The following is a 23685-nucleotide window of genomic DNA, read 5'->3' on the forward strand; positions in this document are numbered from 1 at the left end:
TACAGAAAACAATAATGGACCCAATACTGAACCCTGAGGGACTCCACCAATAACATAGTCCACGATGAGCAGTGTCCATTGATTACGACTCTCTGTCCTCTCCCCCTCAACCACCCCTTTATCCATAGCAGCAATTTGCCTCCAATGCCACACTGCTCCAATTTGTGCAGCAGTCTTCCATGTGCAACAGTATCAAAAGCCTTTCTAAGATCCAGGTATATAATATCAAAGTTATTCCCCGCATCCATTATTATTGTAATGGTGAGGAGAAAGGGACCAACAGAAAGTGCAAGTGCTGGCAGTGCTAGGAAACGAAACAAAATTGATTTAGAAATGATTTTGTACTTAGCAATGAGTACCACTGTAGTGTGAGAAGCTGAGCCAAGTCAGCTTTATGTCACAAATTTTGTGCTAGAGGTGTGTAAATGGGCATACAGTAGATTTCACTTATACAAGCAAGTACGCTCAGTCACCAGTTATTTGATTTTTTTTATAGCCATACTGTTCTAATTATAACACAATCAGTGATGCAAAGTATATAAGATACCTGAGAAATGAAAAACTTGATAGTGACATCTTTCTAATAGATATTTTTTTATATTTAACTTTTGGTACACCTTTATGTGGTGAACAGGAAACAGAAACACTCTTGTTGTGTTTCATAAGAGTGAATCTTGTGTCCAGGTATATTTGTAAAATAGTTAACGTAAGGCCACACATCATATTTATTTAAATAAAATATATAATTTTCTATCTTACAAATACATTATTTTATTTTCTCTTATGCAAGAACAAAATGGAAACCTATTTCTTCAAACTTTGAGTGAAAATACATTTCAAAGCTTCTATCCAACTTTATTTTGCATTTAGTAAGCTTTTCATCTCCCGAATTTGATATTAAGGAATACTTATTGCTCTGTAAACCCAAGAATATTTACATTACATTACTGAATTGGGTCCTGATTCTTTTTTGTACTACAGCAGAAATCATAATAATATACATATAGGAACTAAAAGATCTTTATTAAGTGTGTAATGATAGGAAAGATGATTACTGTAACACCGATGTGTTATCATTAAATATCAGAATTTTTAAAAAGAATTACAAAATGAACTTGCATTATATGAAACCTCTCAAATCAGAATTTTAAAATGAATTTAATTTCTTTTCATAGATTTTAATATTAATTATAACGTATAATACAAAATACTGGTGTATTTCACAAAATATTGTGAAATACACCAGTTTCCTTCACAGTCCATTTATCTAATTTCATACGTTCCTAAAAAGTATAGATTTCTTATTTTCTTAATGAAAGAATATAACAGAAACTTTATTCATTTGCAAGATTATAATCATGATTATCAGTAGAGATCTCCTACTATGAGTATCGTTTCAGTCAAAATAAATGTATCAACAAAAGGTTCAAAATGCAAACTACAGATTAATTCATACATTATTAATTCAACATTGTCATTGTAAACAAAATATAAAATATGGGCAAGATTCCATGAATACCATCTACACTGTGCTACAGTAATAAGAATGTTTCATATTAAATACATAAAGCATATACATTTAGCTTTTTTTTTTTTTTTTTTTTTTACACGAAATGTTCCAGATTCTTCTCTTCACTGCAAAGATCCTAAAGCAGATAAACAAAAGTGAATACTAGAGTTAACTTTGAATATGCTTGTACAAATGGATACATATTGAAAATATATGGTCAATATCCACCAAAATTACCTTTATGATCCTTTATGTGTTCAATAAGGCCTGAAACAAGCTAACAATGCAATCTAGGGATATCTCCTTAAAACTTTTCATTTATAACTACACTCTCTCTATTTCACTTATTGAATGTTTCATTCAATATTCAATACATGAAACACATATTGAGCAAAATGGGAAAAACTACTTCAGCTATAAAGACCAAAGTGATGCAAATTTTATCTGATAGTGAATTTCCTGACTGTGATCTACAATCCAATATAATTACAAAATTAAAAGAAAAATAACGAAACTCAGATAATAGTCGAAAAATTACAAATCATGACGGTATTTCCAAAGCATTGCAGTTTACAAAAACTAGTGAACAAGTACATTTGAACTACATGGTTAAAAAGGCAAACCATTCTAAGTTTTCTTATTTTGCAATTTTGTCCACTCCAAATTCCAAACCATGGAAGATATTAAAACAAGAGACAATTGCAATTGACTTGGTGCACGGATTTTATTGTTCTGTGATATGAATAGATCAATCAGAGAAAAAAAGACAGTTTTGTGTGAAAGTTAATGCACCAAAGAATATATTAAAAAAAAAGGGTTGGATTAAGCAATTTGCAAAAATTATACATGCTATTTACAGGCATACATCCAAATGTGCACTTGTTTTTCAAAGTTAGCTATGCCACAAAAACTGTAATACTAATGTTTGTGTGTGTATCACTTATCATTCAAACTAATGTTGTTAGCATGTATGCTAATACTACTACCACCACTACTAACTGTTCAGGATGAATTTTCTGTCCACATTTGCAAAGACTGTTTGTCTGTTTGTTTATAGGCTAAATTTAAGGTACAATGGCAACAAGGCCATAATGTAGCAACAAAGACCATATTGCAAGAGTTGTGTGTAATAGAGTAAGCTTATCTGCAAAAAGATCTAAACCTCCCAAACACTTCCTAGTTCATTTCTAATCTCAACGATGTCCACTTCCACTTGCAATCTGGCAAACCTCATGTACTTTTGCTGATAGAATTTCAGTTATCGGTTGATTCAACTACTGCTCATCTCAGTTGCCCAAATTATTCGCTGTATGATTCCTTTTGCCTCAAAAGTGGTACTTATGCATATGTCCATTGCGATATTCCCTTTCAGAGGCTTGGTAATTTGGAATCTCCTCTTTTTGATCTTCTCTGGCTTAAAATCACTCTACCTCATTCTGTCAAATTCATCTGTTGTCTCTATCGTTCTCCCAACTCCACTTGGTGCTCTTTGACATCCTCTCTTTGCAACTTGACTTTCTCCAGTCCAACTTTCCTAACAGTGAGGTAATTTTCCTTGGTGATTTTAATGTTCCTAACTGCAGCTGTCTTCCGTTTTCTAGTCACACCAACCCAGCTGGCCGAGATGCTGAGGCTTTTGCAATTACTAATGACCTTGCACAGATTATTCATTTACCTACAAGAATACTGGACAATCCCAAAATACAGCCAACCCACTTGATCTTTTTCTCACAAACAACCCTTCTAAGTACTGGTCGAAGTGAGTGGTCTTTAGGCACCTCAGATCACAACTTGGTGACTGTCTCTTCTCCACTGGAGCCTTTATCTCATGGCTATTCCCAACCTTGTATTGTTTGGCATTACAAGAATGCAAAATGGGATGACCTGCGAGATTTCTTTTCCTTGGTCTGATTACTGTTTCAAAACTTCTGATGTCAACGTTTGCTCAGATCGTATAAGTGAAATTATTCTTGTAGGAATGGAATCCTTTATTCCATACTCCATTTCAAAATCTCGTCCTTTATCTAAACCTTGGTTTTCCAATAAATATGCTAAGGCTGTTCAAGAGATTTTTGGTTGGTTTGGTTTTTTTTTATTTTTTTATTTTTAGAAGCATTAGCAACTAAGGCCATATTGCTCCAGGGATATGTGGTGGTCATTCCCTGACCTTTCCGCATTCTCCATATTTGGTGGTCATGAGCTCAAACCCCAGTCTAATCAAGAAGTGTGAGCTATACACTGCTGCTCCTGACCAGCTGGCTACAGAGGCGCCCCTGTTCAAGAGAAGAACATTGCATATTGTAATTTGCTTGTTTCCAATTCTTCAGTTTCATTTTTGCCTACACTAAAGCTCGCAACAATTTTAAAGCAGTTATTAATCAGTCCAAACTAGATTTTAAACAGGCTAAGAGTAGAAAACTTGCTTCTTGCCCTAATGGTAGTAAAGCATTCTGGTCTCTTGACAAAGCTATTGGCCGCAACTTTTGCCCACCTCTGTCAAAACCAGATGGTTTTGTTGTCACTTCAGCCAAGGATAAAGCTGACCTGCTAGCATCCCATTTTTTTCCAACTCATGTATTAGTGATCTTGGTAAAACATCTCCCACCATTCCCTAAACGTTCCATTCAATGCCTCCTGTGGTCTTCCGTCAAAAGGATGTCAGAAGGATTTTGATGAATGTTGATGCTAAGAAAGCTCCAGGTCCTGATGGTATTTCTCCACTTGTTCTCAAAACCTGTGCTCCTGAACTTACTCCTTTTCTTTGCCACCTTTTTTCACTTTCTTATTCCAAAGGTGTTTTTCCTTCTGCTTGGAAATTTGCTCATATCCAGCCAGTTCCTAAAAAGGGTGAAAAATCCCTCCCATCCAATTATCGTCCCATTGCAATTACTCTACTCTTTCTAAAGTAATGGAGAAATCAATTAACCGGCAACTCTTAAACTATCTAGAAACCTTCCGTCTGATCAACGATCGCCAGTATGGATTCTGTCAGTGTCGATCCACTGGTGATATTCTGGCTTATGTTACCCATTTATGGACAAATTCAATGGAAAAGTTTGGTGAAACACAAGCAGTTGCTCTTGACATTTCAAAGGCTTTCGATCGTGTTTGGTATAAAGGTCTTCTAAACAAGCTTCCATCTTATAGTTTGCCAACTGTTTTTTGTAATTGGTTATCCAGTTTTCTCTCTCTGATTGTTCACTGAGGGTGATGGTAGATGGCTGTCTTCTAACTTCTCCACTAATGCTGGTGTCCCCCAAGGTTCAGTTCTTTCCCTCACTCTTTTCCTCTTGTATATTAATGACCCTCTTCCACTGACTGGAAATCCTATCCATAGTTTTGCCGATGATAGCACATTGCATTCCACTTTCCATTTTGAGAAACCTTGCCCTGCTCAATCAGCTTCAACTTCTTGAATATCTGCTACCAATTCCTTAAATGCCGATCTCCAGTGGGACAAAGACAACTTGGTCTTGTCTTTGCCCCACTTATAAGTCTTGTCTTATATCTCGCAAAAAGGATTCTTCTGCTCCTATGCTTATCTTTGGTGACACTCCAATTTCTAGGCAAAATGATATACAGCTAGGCCTCGCATGACGCGAGTTCGATTAACGCGATATTCAGTTAATACTATTTAAAAAATGATACCACTTTTCACTTTACACAATGTAAATTTCCAGTTAACGCGATCTTTTTTTTTTTATGCAATGGTTGAAAAAGATTTGAATTGCGCATTAAGCTTACCACGAGTCGTATGGTCAATAAACAAATGCTTGCCTGCTGCCCATCTCGGTGTGTTCCATCAAACATCGGAAGACGTGTCTGTCTCCTGCTAATAAGGTCAATGCAGACTTGCATTTAAAAATTCAAATTTTTAAATGAGCCAGATGAAAATGTTACCACGACGGAGATAATGGTAAAAGAATTAGATGAAATCTTTCGTATCGCATAGAACCTCAAACAAAACGTTTGATGTTCTCTGCGATATTTATTTTGCCAGGGACCAGAGAAGATTGTTGTCGGCTATCGGAAATTGATTGATGAAAAGAGAAAGTCAACACAGTTCAAATATTTCCGCAACAGTAATTTCTTCATTCTGTATTTTATGTCAGAGGTTCCCAAAGTTTCTCGGTTCATGGCGCCTTTAATGTCTCAGTAACTTTTTCAAGGTGCACCCAGACCAAAAGAAATACATAACAGTTTCGTTTAGTAGTTAGGTCCAAACAACTTAATAAGAAATTCTGAAACTGCGAACTACCTCGAGCTAGTAGTTCGGGCTGTGTCCGACAGATGTTGAGTATCGCTGTGTTTCCCTCGAAAATTTAAAATATTCCACGGCACACAGTTTAAGAACCGCTGTTTTATGCAATAAACATTTAATTCCATAATTATTTTCATTATCTTTTACATTATATACAGTTAAAAAGTTATTTAAAAGGTATTTTTAAAATTCTTTACGGACATTCCAGAAGGTCAAGGACCAATTATAATTTTTCCTATTGGTTATTATATTCGATTAACGCGTTTCCGCTTTGCGTGATACGCTCGCAGGACGAATTAATCGTGTTAATTGAGGGCCCGCCTGTATCTCTTTTGGGGATTACCCTGACTTCTAATCTCTCTTGGCACAAGCACATTACAAGTATTGCTTCCTCTGCATCTAAAAAACTTGGTTTTCTCTTTTGTTCTCAGTGTTACTTTTCTTCCAAACAGCTGTTCACTCTGTACAAATAGCAAATCTGCCTGACCATGGAATATTGTTCCTACATCTGGGGTTGTGCCCCCAAAACCTCTCTCAGGCTTCTAGATTCCATTCAGAAGAGGGCAGTTATAGGTTAATTAATGACTCCTCTCTAACAGAGTCTCTCCACTGGCTGTCTCATAGATGTACTGTTTCTGCTGCATGCCTTTTCTACAGATACTTCCATGGGCAGATTCTACAGATACTACTTCTGAATTGGCTTCTATTATTCCTGCTCTCCCTTTCAAAACAATCTGAACACGTACCATCATCAGCCAACACCCATTTACTGTCCAACTTCAAATTCACAGAACCAACTTTTCATCTTCCTCGTTTATTCATTCAACTGCCGTTTTCTGGAACAACCTTCCTTCATAAGTATTTCCTGAAAATTACAATCTACAGAAGTTCAAGTCCAATGTCAACAAATATCTTCTTTCGTCTTCTCAACCTCCAACCCATGCACGGTACTAAGTACTATAGGTTCTAATACCTCTCTTGTTTGGGGTTTTCAGGAAAAAAAAAAAAAAAAAAAAAAAAAAAAAAAACACCTCTCTTCCTTTTGTAGCTTATTGCAGATATGCAGGACAGTCCCAGGATTTTCTAGAGATGGTGGAGGGGTAAAGTGGGAAGGACTAAAGCAGGATTCCAAGACATCATTAAGTTTTAAATCATTGTGTAGCAGTAGAAAAAACAAAAAACATTATTTTGATTGTGGAGGAGCTACCTACAATTGTCCCTGATTACACAGATAATAATAATCTCAGAAGCAGCAGTTCAGTAATAATGCTGAATCATTCAAAAACAATAAGCAGATGTACACCTATTATAAGTGACAATCAATTTCTGAGTTTCAACACTAAACTTCAAACCAAAAACATTATCATAGTTTTCTGATGGGCCAGCTGGCCAATACAAAAACAGAAATTTTTGTTTTTGTATTGGGAATACAGAATTTATTGGATAAACTGAATACAGAACTAGCATTATAAACCTACGCTGTAGGTTTATAATGCTTTTTCTCTATTCAGGTATGCCAAACTAGAAGATCACATCAACAAAGGATGAAACTTATCCTGGAGACACATGCACAGGATATTCATGACCTCAAATGATTTCAGCATTGTCGTGCTTTGTCTACTCATACTGCAGCTAAAACGCAGAATACCTTTCAACAAAAGTGTTTCCTTTGATTTCTCCACTAAAAATTCCAGAAATGTCTTATAATTAACAAACAAACAAACAAGAAAAATGCAGGATCGAGTTACATATTTTCAACAATTATATAATAATTATTCAACAATTAAACAATTATAATTCAACGATTCGAGCCTCAAAACAGAAAAACCAAGTGCAAACTACTCTGGTTAAAAAGGACATTGTTTTATTAGGAGACTCCATTGTCAGGGAAACGGGGAATATTTTTTGTAATAAAGATAGGTGGAGGAGAACCAGGGTATGTCTGCCGGGAGCAACTATTGATGATGTCACCAACAGACTGTCAGATTTTAAAGGGGGTAAAGAAAATATTATTATTCATGTGGGGACAAATGACATTAAACGTACACGATCTGACGATTTGTTGGAAAAATACAGGACCATGCTGAGGAAATGTCGCGAGCTAGGCCATAATGTCTATGTGTCTGCAATTCTGCCCAGACACGATAGGAGGGATTATATGTTAAGAGCCTTGTGGATTAACTCAAGACTTGAAGGAATCTGCACGGCTTTAGGGGGTAAATTTCTATCAACATGGCCCACACTTGTAGGTAGAAGGAATTTGTTTTGTAGAGACGGGATACACTTAAACAAAGGTGGTGCAAAAGTTTTTGCCAGTATTATTGAGGATACCTTAAAGGTTCAGGGAAACTGCTAGTTAGGGGGGAAGTGGGTAATACTGACACGCGTTTATCTGATAATATTGGTCAATGTAACTCTTGCACATACCTTAAGAGTTCTTATCTGTTACCCCAACTGGACGTATTATCTAGATGTTCTGGGGGCAAAGACGTTTCACGTGCGCGGGTAGCTAATATCAGGGACGAGAGCCTAAAAAACTTCAAGGGTTGTGTTAGGGTTGTTAAATATACAAGAACAGTAAATCTTAATTGTTTATACAGTAACGTTAGAAGTGTCGTCAATAAAATGAGCGAATTCGAACTGCCGGTTAAAACAAGTAACGCGGACATAATAGGGCTTACAGAGACGTGGTGCCACCCGGAAATTGGGGATGATGAGTTTCAGTACGGCTTGTATAATGTATTTAGGAAGGATAGGTTAGATAGAAAGGGTGGTGGGGTAATGCTTCTTATCAGAAGCAGCCTGAGTGCGACGATAGCTTTCCCGGATTCAGACGTTTCACATGCTAGTATAGAGTCTGTATGGTGTGAGATAGTTGGAAACAAAGGTATAATGCGAGTAGGAGTAATCTACAGACCAGGTGATTGTGAAGATTATGACAAAAGCCTCTACATGCAAATGGAATGGGCAAGTAAGCGTCAATGCCTTATTATGGGTGATTTTAATTTGCCTCTAATTGATTGGAGTAAATGGGAAGGAAACTCGACATGGGGAACAAAATTTTTAAATCAACTAGATGACTGTTATTTGTATCAACATGTCAGGGAAAGTACTAGAGAAAAGAATATCCTAGACCTCATCATCACACATGAATCAGATGACATAACAGGGCTGACAGTAGAGGAACCAGTAGCAGGAAGTGATCACGGAGTTCTACGGTGGATGATGACGAGAGAGGTAGCAGAAGTAAAAGGCAAAGGAATGGGTTTTAATTTCAGAAAAGGAAATTACGATGCCTTAAGGTACTACATGGCCTCTATTAACTGGGTAGATATCGCGCAGAGAATGAATACAATTGAACTGTGGTACGCTTTTAAAACATTAATCACAGATGCCTTGAATGCGTATATACCATTAAAAAAATACTCCACGAGGAGGGTTCCAAGTTGGATGACTAGTGAAGTTGCCGCATTACTTGAGCAGAAAAAGGTGGCATGTAATGCGGCAACTTCACCAGTCATCGCATTACTTGAGCAGAAAAAGGTGGCATGGAAAGGTTACAGAACAATAAAAAGTACTGAAGCCTATAACAGCTACAAGGCGATGTGTAATAGAGCCACAGAAAAGGTTCGACAGGCAAAGGCAGTTTATGAGAAATCACTAGCAAACAGAGCAAAGATGGGGGATAAAGAATTCTTCACATATATAAATGCCAAGAAGAGCAGGACAAACCAGATCGGACCTTTACGTAAGGGAAAGGGGATAGTAATAAATACACCAGCTGCCGTTGCAGATGAACTCGACAGTTATTTTGCATTGATATTTACAAATGAAAAGCCTTTTGTGGCAAAGGGAAATTGTGGGAGCGAAGTTAAAAAATATGTAATTAATTATATTGAAATTTCGCAAGATTATTTAATGAAAAAACTTTCGAGCCTACAGACCAGTAAAGCTCCTGGAGTTGATGGAATATACCCTATAATCTTAAGAGAGGCGGCAAGCGAGTGCATTGAACCATTGAGGCTAATTATGCGAGCATCATTAGACTCTGGGGAGATTCCCTTGGATTGGAAAAGTGCAAATGTATCTCCCATACATAAGGGTGGCTCTAAAAGTGAAGTTGAAAATTATCGACCTGTCAGTCTGACTTCAGTAGTAGGGAAAATCATGGAGGCAATGATCAAGGGTGGAATTCAGGATCATTTGGATCGAATTGAAATTCTCAAGGATACTCAGCATGGTTTCGTAAAGGGAAAATCATGTTTAACAAATCTGGTTCGCTATTTCGAAAGGGTCACTCACGAGCTGGATTTAGGGAATAATTTCGACATTGTTTATTTAGATTTCAGCAAAGCTTTTGACTCAGTCCCACATGAGCGGTTGCTTTATAAGCTGGAACAGGTTGGAATCACTGGGAAAATCCTTAGATGGATAGAAGGATGGCTTCAGGGCAGGAGGCAGAGGGTTGTGATAAATGGCTATTCCTCAGATTGGGTTGATGTAAGAAGTGGGGTTCCCCAAGGATCAGTATTAGGACCACTGTTGTTTTTAATTTTCATAAACGACATTGATGAAGGGATAGAGGGCGTGATGTCTAAATTTGCAGATGATGTTAAAATTGGGAGAGTAGTTAATGATCACTGTCAAGCTGAGCTTCTTCAGAGAGACCTAGATAGACTTCAGGAATGGTCAGAAAAATGGCAGCTGTGCTTTAATCCAACAAAGTGTAAGGTATTACACCTGGGAAACAGTAATCCCAAAAAAACTTATTCACTTGGTGGAGTTCAACTAAACCCAGTATTGGAGGAAAGGGACTTGGGTGTTACGATACGGTCAGACATGAAATTCTCTGAGCATTGTAAACAGGTTGCAAGGAAGGCCCATGGTGTCCTATCGATGATCTATCGAACTTTTGCAAGTAGAGATAGGGACGTGATAATCCCATTATATAAGGCTTATGTTAGACCACACTTGGAATACTGTGTTCAAGTATGGAGACCGCACCTGAAGAAAGACATCAAGCTTCTTGAAAGGGTGCAAAGAAGGGTAACTCGCCTGGTGAGATCGGCAAAAGGGCGTCCTTATGAAGAAAGACTTTGAATATGTGGGTTGCAGAGTTTGGAAACTAGACACCTTAGAGGAGATTTGATTGAGGTGTTTAAGGCTCTGAGAGGCATCAGTAAAATGAATGAGGACAAAATTTTCAAGATTATAAATGATGCTAGAACTAGGGGACATAAATTCAAGTTACGGGGGGAAATGTTTAGATTGGACTGCAGGAAGTTCTATTTTAGCCAGCGAGTTATAAATTACTGGAATAAGTTGCCTTCATGGGTGGTAGAGGCCGACAGTTTGGGGAAATTCAAAGGTCATCTGGATAGTATTTTCGGGTAAGGAAAGCACATAGGATGATAGGTTTAATTTCTTTTTTATTTATTTTTTATTTTATTTTTTTTTATTTATTAATTATTATTATTTAGTTATTTATTTATTTATTTATTTATTTTTTGTTTTTATCATTGTTTTGTTCGGATTTTTTTTTTTTTTTTTGGCTGGTGCAGCATAAGCCATAGGCTTTCTTGCACCATGCGGCTGTTACTAATACTAATATGTATGTACTGAAAAGCAAGAATTTAAAATTAGCCATATCTCTGACATACAATTATTGAAGCTAGAAGGATTTATATTTTATAGCAGCCCTTTCAACTGTTATACTTTCTGGCTTCATGTCATGGAAGAATCTGGCTGGCTTACAATTGTTCAACAGTAAACAGGCATTTTTGATTTGCATTTTGTTTACCCAAATAATGTCGAGAAAATCAGCAAGGCTTCTTTACTTATATTAACAGTAGAAGACAGGAGTTTAATCACATTGGGCCACTTGATGTCAATGCTTTAATAGTTATTATTATTAGCTATATGGTGCTAGGAAGCCTGAGGCTTATGCTGCACCAGCCAAAAAAAAAAAAAAAAAAATTCCCACATTAACCTGAGAGAGAGAAGTAGAAGGGAATTACCAAGAAAGAGAAGCATGATGATAGTCAGCTCAGGATCCTGGGTTTGCCAAGCCAGATGTGTGCCCCTGGTTGATGATCTTGCTCTGCTTGCTGACAAATTGAATAGGTATTTTGCACTTACATTCAAGCAAGAGGAGTTCTTTAGAGATGGGAATAATAGAAGTTCATTGAAATCTAACAAGGAGATAAACGATTTTGTGATAACCGAGAGGGAGCAAAACTGCTGAAGTTTAAGGGAAAAAGGTGCCTGGATTGGTTTTTATCCAATTATATAAAGGGAGACAGCAAAGGAAGTAAGCAAACTGTTAGCCATAATTATGAGCACATCACTGGAATCTGGGGAGGTCCCTATGGATTGCAGATGAACAAATGTATCCCCAATTCACAAAGGATTATCAAAAGGTGACATGAGTAACTACAGACCTGTTATCTTAACTTCTGCTATGGAGAAAATAATGGAATCTTTGGTTAAAGAAGTAATGCAAGACCATCTAGACAGGAATGCAATTATACTGCAGTCACAGAATGGATTAGTAAATAACAAAGCAGTAACAAAGGAACAGGATGCAAAAAATAATTTTGATATCACATACTTAGATTTCAGGAAAGCTTTTAATACCATTCCACATAAAAGACTGCTGCATAAATTGGAGCAACATGGCATTAAGGGGAAGTTACTACTCTGGATAAAGGGATGATTTCTTCATTGATGAATGTTCATGGTGGTGTCTTTTTTTTTTTTTTTTTTAGGAGCATTAGCAACTAAGGCCATATTGCTCAGGGAATATGCGGTGGTCATTCCCTTCCCTGACCTTTCCACATCCTCTGTATTTGGTGGTGACGGGCTCGAACCCCGGTCTAATCAAGAAGCGTGTGCTATGCACTGCTGCTCCTTCCCACCTGGCTAATGAGGCACCCTTGGTGGTGTCTGCCAAGGCTCAGTGCTGTATCTACTGTTTTTTATATTTATTAATGATATTGATGAAGGTATATGAGGTGTCATGTCTACTTCTGCAAATATTAAAAAGATTGGCAGGGTAATTAATGACAGTAATCAGGGTAAGGTACTGTAACAAGCTCTAAAAAAATTAGGCAGAGGGGCTGAGAAATTGCAGTTGAAGTTTAACATTAACAAATACATGGTACTCCATAAGGATAGCAGTAATCCCAGATTAATGTACTGAGTCATACCAAACTCAGCATAGTTTAAAACAAATAAGACTTGGGGGTAATTGAGCAATCATATCTGACTGCTCAATTACCCCCATTCTCTGAGCAATGTGGACACACTGCCAGGGCAGCTCATGGGGTTTTGTCAATGGTATATAGAAATTTTGTTAGCAGGAAAAGGAGGTGACAATTCTACCGTACAAGGCAATGGTTAGGCAGCATCTTGAGTACTGTATGGAGGGTCTGGAGGCCTCATTTTAGGAACGATGCAAATCTGCTGATATAGGTGTCAAGAAGGGCAAGAGAATTGGATCGAGAAGGGAATGAAAGGGTGGTCTTACCAAGAGAGGTTTCAGTTCTGCAAATTGCAGCATCTGGAGACTAGGCACCTGTGAGGTGATCTGATTGAGGCATTTATGGCTTTGAATGGACTAAGTAAATCCATGCTGGTGGCATTCTTCCTCTTGCTTAGACTACATACATGGGGGTGGCATAAATTCAAGTTGAGGAAGGATGGCTGCAGGACAGATGTGGAGAAGTTCGTCTTCAGCCAGTGGGTGGTTGATTGTTGGAACAGGCTTCTATCTGTGGTTGTGAAAGTGGGTGGTTTGAATAAAAATTCTTGGAGGGTATGTATGGGTGAAGTGTGTGTGTGTGTGTGTGTGTGTGTGTGTGTGTGTGTGTGTGTGTGTGTGTGTGTGTGTATTTATTTTTTATTTATTTATTATTTTTTTGGCAGATGCTACATAAGCTTGCTTCTTGCATCATTTACCACTACTACTAAGTGCAAACATTTGCCTTCAGCAGGCAGGTAGTTCCAGTGGGTGGTTGATTGTTGGAACAGGCTTCTATCTGTTGTTGTGAAAGTGGGTGGTTTGAATAAAAATTCTTGGAGGGTATGTATGGGTGAAGTGTGTGTGTGTTTATATATATATATATTTTTTTTTTTTTTTGGCAGATGCTATATAAGCTTGCTTTCTTGCATTAACTGCTATTAATACTACAGGGTGATTCACTACCACTGCGACAAACTTGCAGGAGGCACAAAGACGAATCGGAATCACATCACATAGCATTGCAGGGTCCGAAATGCCTTCGTCATGTGGTAGAGGACGTTGAACGGGAGGTCGCGTGAACAGCGATCCCACTGGAAGTCAGCATTTTCGAACCGGTTCCCGAGGCGTAGGATGGACGAGTATTCAAACGTTGAACTGGCCGACATACACCTCGCGTATGGAGCTGCAGACTGTAACGGGCGCGCCACTCTGCGCTTGTACCAGGAACATTTCCTGCACAGGCGTGCTCCTCATCATACGATTTTCGCACATGTGCACAGAAGGTTATGTGAGACTGGTTGTTTCACAAGAGGTACCATGAATCGAGAGCGAACGACGAGGACGCCAGACAATGAGGAGCATGTCCTACGTCTTGCAGAAGACAATCCGAGTACGAGTACTCGAGCAATAGGCCAACGATTGGGTATTTCCCAATCCACTGTATGGAGGATACTGTCAACAAACCAAATGAGTTCATACCATCTGCAACGCGTCCAATCATTGGAGTCTGCAGATTATCCACTCCGGAGGACTTTTGCTACTTGGTTTCTTCAACAGAAACGGTTCGCAAATGTTGCCTTCCAGTGGGATCGCTGTTCACGTGACCTCCTGTTCAATGTCCTCTACTGCATGACGAAGGCATTTTGGACCCTGCAATGCTATGTGATTCCGATTTGTCTTTGTGCCCCTACACCTCCTGCAAGTTTGTCACACTGGTAGTGAATCACCCTGTATATAATTGTTTGATTGTTTATCCAATTCAGTCATTTCTCCCATCACCCAGTAACCTCTAAATACTTTTCTCAGCTGTGGGCATTTTCCTGGAGCAAGGTTTAGTTCAATGGTTCAGAGGACTGGGAGAAGGAAGAACTGAAATAAGGTTATCCGGTCCTTGTTGCTGAAACTGAAGGGAGTGCATGTTTCAATTTGGGGGCCTTTTCAAATCAGGGGCCTAGATGCATGCACTTTGGTAGGTATTTTCAACAATGGATCCAACCTACATGTTTTATAGGTGTGGGGGAAGATGGGGAAACAGCATTGGGAAATATCTTCATGAATACTTTTAATATATTATTACAAATGAGATTAGTGCATAATTTGCCTTTATCTTCTGCAAAACATTTTATTTCAATATGTTATTAGATTGGAATTAAAAAATAGGAAACTGTCACAGCCAAAGAATTTGATTATACATTTATTAGTTTTTTTTTTTTTTTCATTATTCACACTACAGGTAAAATACCAATGCTTTGTATTTTATTTCTTCATGCATTGTAATTAATGCATGGAGAAATAAAATAAAACACTGTAATAAAATTACGCATTAAATTATAAAGATATAATTATAAATACAGTATGAGATACTAAAGAACATGAAAAAGTACTACTGAATTTTTAACAGATTTAACTTTTTTATATTTGTATATTCAAATTTTTTATATTTGGAACAGCTTTAGAACACCTTTTCACTTGTCAACCTGCTGCGCTTCTTGGTGATTGTACCTCTTTAGAGAATATTCTCTTACATGGCAACTGAAGTTGCAAATGAAAACCTACACTAAATAATTGTTTTCTTTCCATCAATTTAGTGGATTTTTGTATCTTGACAAAAGGGGCTGATACATAATACTGGATGCTCTATGATTTCATATTTGAACAAGATGTGCCAGAATAAAATCAAATTCCTGCTCAATTGAGTTGGATTTTGTAATTGGAACTAGTGCACTGGTATACTGGCTGCCAATATCAATACAAAGATAGGAGTTCTGGCTCTGCTCAATGGCTCAAGTCACTCATTAGCTATCACTATTTGGTGGTTTTCCCAAAAATTTTCTTAGACTGAATCCAAAAGAGGATACTCACCGACTGAATCCACACAGTCATTCAGTTTTTGGTGCTTGTTTCTCCATGGGAACTGTTTTCCAAATTAGCATCTAGCATTGATGTTTTCTAGAGAATGATTATATTTTTATTACAGCAACTGACCTGTTTTAAATTATGGCATTGATAAGGTCTGAAACTGGAAATTTGAAATCTATATAAGTAATTGTTATCATAAAAGTGCTTTTAGTAATTTTTTTCCCCAATAAATATAATTTAACAAATTAATTTTTTTGTCAGAAGTATTTTATGTAAAAACCTTTCAGGACTGTTATAACTATCCCTACTGAGATGACTGGTGTAATTATAACTACACCAGTTATAGTTATATATAATTATAACTACACCAGTCATCTCAAAGTCAGATTTTGAAAAAAGGTATGCAGGATATACAGTCAGTAAGTGAAAATGAACAATGAGTCATGTCAGCATACAATTAGATTTCTGTCATAGCCCGATCAGGATGTTCATTACCAGAGATCCCAGAATGCACCTGGAAATTTTCCAGGAAAAGATTACAAATGACACATTATGAAGTAGATCTGAAAATTTTTTGGCAAGATTTGTAACCACGTACAAGACACGGACTGACCACAATCAGGGTGTGTCAAAACAGCAGTTCAAATGACAGAAACATCTGAATTCACCATGATGCCTCCAAAGAAGGCAAAAACAATTGAACAAGCTGAAAAAGTGATGACCGCAACCTTTGGGATTCCAAAGGAGTAATGACAGTCTGTATTCAAAGAGATCAAGTTTTACAGGAGTACATTATGCTAACCAATTTCATCAATTATGTGAATTAAAATGAATGCTCACCAAAGTTTGTTTCCAAAACCAACTTTGTACTTTGGTACTCCTCACGCATCAACAATTGAAAAACTTGAATTCCATCAGAGTGAGTATGAAATATACTGATATGGCTGCACCAAACTCATTTTTCTTTCTCAAACAAGGATTTCCCTCAACTGAAGACAAAATTTAAAAGAAATGAAGCAATGTCAGCCTCCATTTTCAGGTTTTGATAAACCATTCTGCAAGGGTAGGAAAACTATTGCAGTAATGCAGGAACAGTAACAGCTCTGAGTTATACTATACAGTATTGAAAAATGATATACAACCAATGATGTGAGCCGACAGCTTCAAAATGAAACTACAAACTTTTATCACATGGATGAACTGATGGGTCTTGTGACAGAGAAGAAATATATGTGGGATGCATATAAATTATCAGGTGAAACAGGTGAAATAGATACAGTGGATTCCGGTTATTTGGGCCACCGGTTAATCGGGGCAGCCGTTTATTTGGGGCAAATCTTAAAAAACAAAAACCAATCGAGAAAATAGCCAGGGTTTACTTCGTTTAATTGGGACAAAATGCCGTTTAATCGGGGCAGGAGACCTCAGCACTGGAGATTACCCTACGATTGTCTCCGACCGTACCACGTAGTTCGGTCGGATTTCTGGAGGTCACAACCATAAAACAATAAAAACAATTAGCAGTCATTGGGCTTTTCTGTTAGTGCAATCTATCATAAACGGACAGTAAACTCGATCTTATTGAATTTGCAATAATACCGACAGCTGGAATTCTGTGGGTTATTATGGTAAAATGTGTTTACACCTCCATGGAATCTTCAATCATATAAAAAATAATTTTCAGAATCTTCTCTTCATTCCTATTTTTAAAGCTTCCTAATTTGTTACTCCGTTCTCACTTGCGCGTGTTGTGTTACATGCAATTTGTGTGTTCCCTCTTCTTTGTTATTGATTGCTTATCTTTTTACTGTTTTAAATGTCAGCCCCCACCAACAAATGTCAGTGAACAGAAATGTCAACTAGTTTAGTTAGTATGTACATATTACAGTACGTATTAATTATTCCGATTATCACGTATATTCTTCCGATTTTCACGTATCATTTAATTTTTTAATTGGTAAGGTAATAAAGGGTAAATTTGTGCTTAATATATCTTTACTTTTATAGCCTGTGGATAATATTCCTCCTATTTTCGCTAATTAGAATCGCTGTTTAATAGAATTAAAATTCAATTCACAAACGTGATCATAATGACCGGCGCTTACTGCACATCGTATAGTGACCGGTACTTTACTATTTTGAGTTCGTCGTAACGTGATTTGATTGTACAGTGAACTAATTGTAAGGGGGGGGGGGGAGTAAATTGTATTTTTAACTATTTACGTGAAACTTCGGATAATTGGGGCAGCCGCTTAATCGGGCCAAAATGCACTAGTCCCGATGTGTCCCAAATAACCGGAATCGACTGTATAAACTAGTCTGTAATCAAATCGGTAAGGAGGTTAAGCAAGCTAAGACAGATTATGAGGTCTCTGGCAAAGAAATGCAGCAAAGACGTTTTTGTTTATATTAACAGAAGCAAATGAATCACATTGGGCCATTTGATGTCAATGGTTTAACTGTTTATGATTATACTTGGGTTGCTGGCAAACTGAATAGGTATTTTGCATTTATATTCACATGTGAGGAATCCTTTAGGGGAGGGAGGCCAGAAGTTTATCAAACTCTAAGAGGGAGCTATATGATTTTGTGATAACTAAAAGAAAAGTGAAAGAGAAATTGTTGAAGCTAAACATAAAATGGAAGAATAGCATGGATGGGATCTATCAAATTATATTAAGGGAGGAAGCAAAGGAGGTAAGAAACCCTTAGCCATAATTATGAGTTTGATAAACTTCTGTCACTCCAGTCCATAGGGATCTCCCTGAATTCGAAGAATTCAGGGAGATATCTATGGACTGGAGTGTGTGAATATATTCACCAATTCACAAAGGGGGGATCAAAATGATGAGTGGCTACTGCAATGTTGAGTTCATTTGGTATGACATAAGCAATGGGAAAGCAAAAATGAGAGTAGGAGTGTGTTATAGGCCTAATGACACTGAGGAGTAAAATGAACAATTCACAGAGAAATACAGTGGGCCAATAAATCAGAATGTCTTATAATGGTGGATTTTAACTTTCTAGATATTGACTATAACTTGGGGGTTAGTCACACACAAACTAGCAAGAATTTTGTGGATTTATTGCAGGACTGTTTTCTACAGCATGTCAGTGAGGCAACCAGAGAGCACACTTGATATGTTATCAGCAGTGATTATTCGTGCATTAAGAATCTGTAGATAAAAAAACCACTAGGTGGCAGTGATTGCCGTGTACTGATTTTGGAAGATGTAACTAAAATCGAGGGTAAAGAAAAGGGATTTTGCTTTCGTAAAGATTATAACTACAGTCGTCTCAGACAGTTTTTAAATTCAATCAGAAAATTCTAAATGAAAAGTATTTGCATAAATGGTTATCAAATGGAACTCATGGCAGAGAAAAAAAAAATGCATGGGATGCATATATATCAGTCAACAGAGAAGCCTATGGTAGATATAAACTAGTCTGCAATCAAATCACATAGGAGGTTAGGCAGGCAAAGACAGACTGCAAGAAATCTTTAGCAAAGGATGCAAAGAAAAACAGCAAAGACTTATTTACTCATGTAAATACTAGAAGGATGGGGATGAATCAAATTGGTCCGCTTGATATAATAATGGTTTGACTGTTGATGATCCTGCTTACATTGCTGACAAACTAAATAAGTATTTTGGGAAATTCCTTAGGGAAGTAGATGCTAGAAGTTGATGTCTTGATGTCAACGGTTTAACTAAGTGGTTTTCAACCGGGGTGCCGCGTAATTTGGATTTAGGTTACTTAAAGTTATTATTATTTATTTATTTTTTAAAAATTTGCACATTTATTTCATTATAAAAAGGTGTACGGTATCCATTGTACTGTATCTTTTTAATTTGATCTATAATTGATCTATAAGTGGTGATCTATAATTGATCTTTATTTAGTACCTCTATATAAAGAATAAAATTATTATATAGGTATAAATTAAAAGGTCGAAAACCACCGTGTTAGATATTTATTTTTGCCTAGGTGCCGTGAAAAAATTACTGGGACACTAAGGGCGCCGTGAACCGATAAAGTTTGGGAACCTCTTGTAAGATTTGAAAATCTTACAAAAATAAAATATTTTTTTATTAAGACTTTGAAAGTTAGTTTCCTTTTGATTCTTGCCGTTAATAGGATAAATGGGTAATATATGCAGTTTCAGAAATAAGAATTATTCTGGAAGGAGGTATAAAAATTAAAAGAGTAGTAGGAACGAAAACAGAGCCATTAGCTTTACTTCCGTTAAAACTGGGAACTGATGGAGACAAATCCAGCAGGGGGCCCGGCGCTACAAAAACAACTTAAGGTTTATGAAGGGTCACACACCGGAAATGTATTCGGAAAAGCACACTAGTTTCTAAAAATAGACGCCATGGTAGCCAGTGTCACAATTTGTGGTTTTTTTTGAGTGCTATAGAGACAAGCTGTTATGAGACAGAAAGAGTTGTTTTGAAGTATTCGGCCGACGGATGTCAACAGGTTGTAAAGAAAGGGGTATAGAGAATCACGTGCTAGTGCTACGGGGCAGGCTGAATTAGGCCTTCCAACAAATGAAAAGAAAGAAAAAATGAAGAAGAAAGAGTGATTGGAAGAAAACACTGTGGGGAGGCGTGGAAAACTCCGGGAGAAAATTGTGGATGGATATGGACACAAGAGGAGAGAGAGTGAAAAAAAGGAAGAGAAGGAGAGGGGAGAATCTTTTTTTTGAGCGGTGCTAGTGGAAGGGTGAGTCGGGAAGAGTGGCTTGAAAGATGATGAAGAAATAGCCGACGAAAAAAAGTCGAAGTGGGGTTATCAGTAATGTAGTGAGTGAGAAATTAGGAGATGAACTGGAACAGAAGGTAGCCGTCCTGACAGGAAAAGTAGCAGATCCTGAAAGTGGAGTAGCAGTTGCGAATGCTGAAAGATGTTGCCCTGGATAGCAGCTCTGGATAAGGATAGGATAGAAGGCCCTTGTGAAGACACCTGATCACAGAAATTAAGTAAGTGAAAGTTAATTTGAGAATACTGTAAGTTAACTGCTAGAGAAAGGACTGTAATACGATATTTGGGAAATTTAATGATAAAGATAAGATTAGATGGGTGAACCAAATAGGAGTAAAATCTACTCTAAGGCAATTATGGTTGGTTTAGGCAGTAATTTGGAATAAGGAGGATAGTAATGTAGATGAGAAAGTGAACGAAGGAATTGTAGAAAAAATAGAAATATTAAATGTGTGGAGATAAAATTTATGTATATTGCCAACCCTTAAAGGTGTGTTTGAATGTAATACTGTATTTTCGTGATCAAGTTCTGTAACTGACAATGGTTAAAGAAATATATAAGAAAGAAGAATAGGGAATTAAAGAATAAATTGGTAGTTATGATGATACGTAAAAGTAATATGATCAATGATATGTTTAACTTTAATGATAAAAAATGTTATTGACACCTATGAGGTATGATTTGATTGTGTTGTAATAGGAGCAGAAATAAGGTGAGCATATAAAGAGTGTAACTATTTAACCTGTGTATGCGTAATGAAAAAGGTGAGATAAAAAAAAAAGTCAAGTCTGTAAAGGAGCCTGTTAGATAGGAAGAGACTGGATATGTTGTAAGTACCTTGGTGTTGAAACAGTGAAATTCTATTCTCAATGAGAGTTGTTATGATTTAACTGTAAATATGCATAATAAACTTATTTTTTTTGTATAACATTTGTGTAATTATTTGTTGTACTGGACACAAGCCCATCTGAAGGGAATAAAATACATCTAGAAGTTTCCCCCCCAAAACCTGAAGTCTTCTGTGAAGTTGAATAGTCAGATGCGCAAGTGGGGAGATATTATAAAGGGGAGTTGTTTAAATAGGGGAATAAATTAAAATAATATAAATAATAATAAATATACACTTTAAAACCCCCCCACACTCCGGTTTAACTGTTTAAGATTATGCTCAGGTTGCTGACAAAATGAATAGGTATTTTCCTTCTATATTCATGATGAGGAGTCCTTTAGGGAAGGGGATGCCAGAAGTTTATCAAACTCTAAGAGGGAGCTATATGATTTTGTGATAACTGAAAGAAAAGTGGAAAAGAAATGTTGAAGCTAAACATAAAAAGGACGAATGGCATGAATGGGATCTATCAAATTATACTAAGGGAGGAAGCAAAGGTGGTATGCAAACCCTTAGCCATAATTATGAGAGCATTTTTGAATTCAGGGAGAATCCCATGGGCTGGAGATATGTGTATATATTAATCAATTTACAAAGGGGGATCACAATGACACGGGCGGCCACTGCAGGAACAGTGATGGCTCCCAGTTTAGCTCTCTAAAAAAAAAAAAGTGCAGCCATTATCAACCCACTGCAGGATGGAAGCCTCCTCAACGATTCATGCTGAGGTAAATAGACCATAATCTGCCACGCTGGTCCAGTGTGGGTTGGCAGATCGACCCTATTCAGCAGTCAGGGGCTTGAACCCCGGTCTACTCAAAAAGCGTGTGCTACTGCACTCCCGCTCCTGACCACTCGGCTACGGAGGCCTCTTTAACAGAGAACTAAATGATTTTGTAATAACTGAGAGGAAACTGGAAGAGAAAATCTTGAAGTTAAACAAAAGAAAGGCACCTGGGGCGAATGGCATCTATCCAATTATATTAAGGGAGGCAGTGGAGGAAGTACACAAGCCCTTAGACATAATTGTGAGAGCATCCTTAGAATCAGAGGAAGTCTCTACAGACTAGAGATGTACAAATGCACAGCCAATTCACAAAGGGGGGGGAACAGTGGGTTACACAAATAATTACAGACTTGTTAGTTTAATTTCTGTTCCAGGGAAAATAATGGAGACACTAGTAAGAGAAGTAATGCAGGGTTATCTAGACAAGGCTGCAATTATACTTCAGATGCAGCATGGGTTTGTTAAGGGGAAATATTATGTGACCAATTTGATTCGATACTATGATGTGGTTAGAAAGGAAATGGATGCAAAAAATAATTGATATCATATACTTGGATTTCAGGAAGGCTTGTTAGTTAGTTATTTGGTTTTTAGGAGCATTAGCAACTAAGGCCATATTCATCTGAGGATATGTGTTGGTCATTCCCTGACCTTCCCGCATCCTCTGTATTTGGTGGGCATGGGCTCGAATCCCGGTCTAATCAAGAAGCGTGTCCTACACACTGCTGCTCCTACCCACCAGGCTATGGAGGCGCCTTTGGGAAGGCTCTGATATTGTTGCACATAAAAGACTGCTGTACAAACTGGAGCAGCATGGTATTTGGTGGGCATGGGCTCGAATCCCGGTCTAATCAAGAAGCGTGTCCTACGCACTGCTGCTCTTATCCACCAGGCTATGGAGGCGCCTTTGGGAAGGCTCTGATATTGTTGCACATAAAAGACTGCTGTACAAACTGGAGCAGCATGGCATTAAGGCCATATTGCTACTCTGAAAAAAAGGGATGGTTGAGTAGCCAGTATGGAGTAATCAATGGACACTGCTCTTTGTTTTATTAGGAATCCTCTAGGGTTCGGTATTGGGCCCATTGTTGTTTTCTATATTTATTAATGACAATGATGAAGGCATACAAGGCTTATTTATTATTTTTTTTTATGAAAACCCCTAACACAAGAGGCATTAGAACCTATAGTACATGGTACTGTGCTTGGGTTGGAGGTTGAGAAGATGAAAGACAATATTTGTTGACATTAGACTTGAACTTCTGTAGACTGTAATTTTCAGGAAATACATATGAAGAAAGGTTGTTCCAGAAAACAGCAGTTGAATGAATAAACGAGGAAGATGAAAAGTTGGTTCTGTGAGTT

The 23685-nt window shown here is 37.4% G+C and overlaps 1 protein-coding gene across 1 annotated transcript in view; it reads right to left on the bottom strand.

Annotated features, from left to right (window-relative positions):
- Nucleotides 1-1218: 1218 nt before the first annotated feature.
- Nucleotides 1219-23685, bottom strand: part of LOC150076457 (essential MCU regulator, mitochondrial-like) — a 43861-nt gene continuing 21394 nt past the window's right edge. The window contains exon 2 of the mRNA XM_090387795.1: nucleotides 1219-1646. The gene's annotated coding sequence lies outside the window, so the exon portion shown is untranslated. The remainder of the gene's footprint in view (nucleotides 1647-23685) is intronic.

Source organism: Mastigoproctus giganteus, chromosome 13 (assembly GCF_048544385.1).
Source record: "Mastigoproctus giganteus isolate SK-2022 chromosome 13, ASM4854438v1, whole genome shotgun sequence".
Taxonomy (NCBI): Eukaryota; Metazoa; Arthropoda; class Arachnida; order Uropygi; family Thelyphonidae; genus Mastigoproctus; species Mastigoproctus giganteus.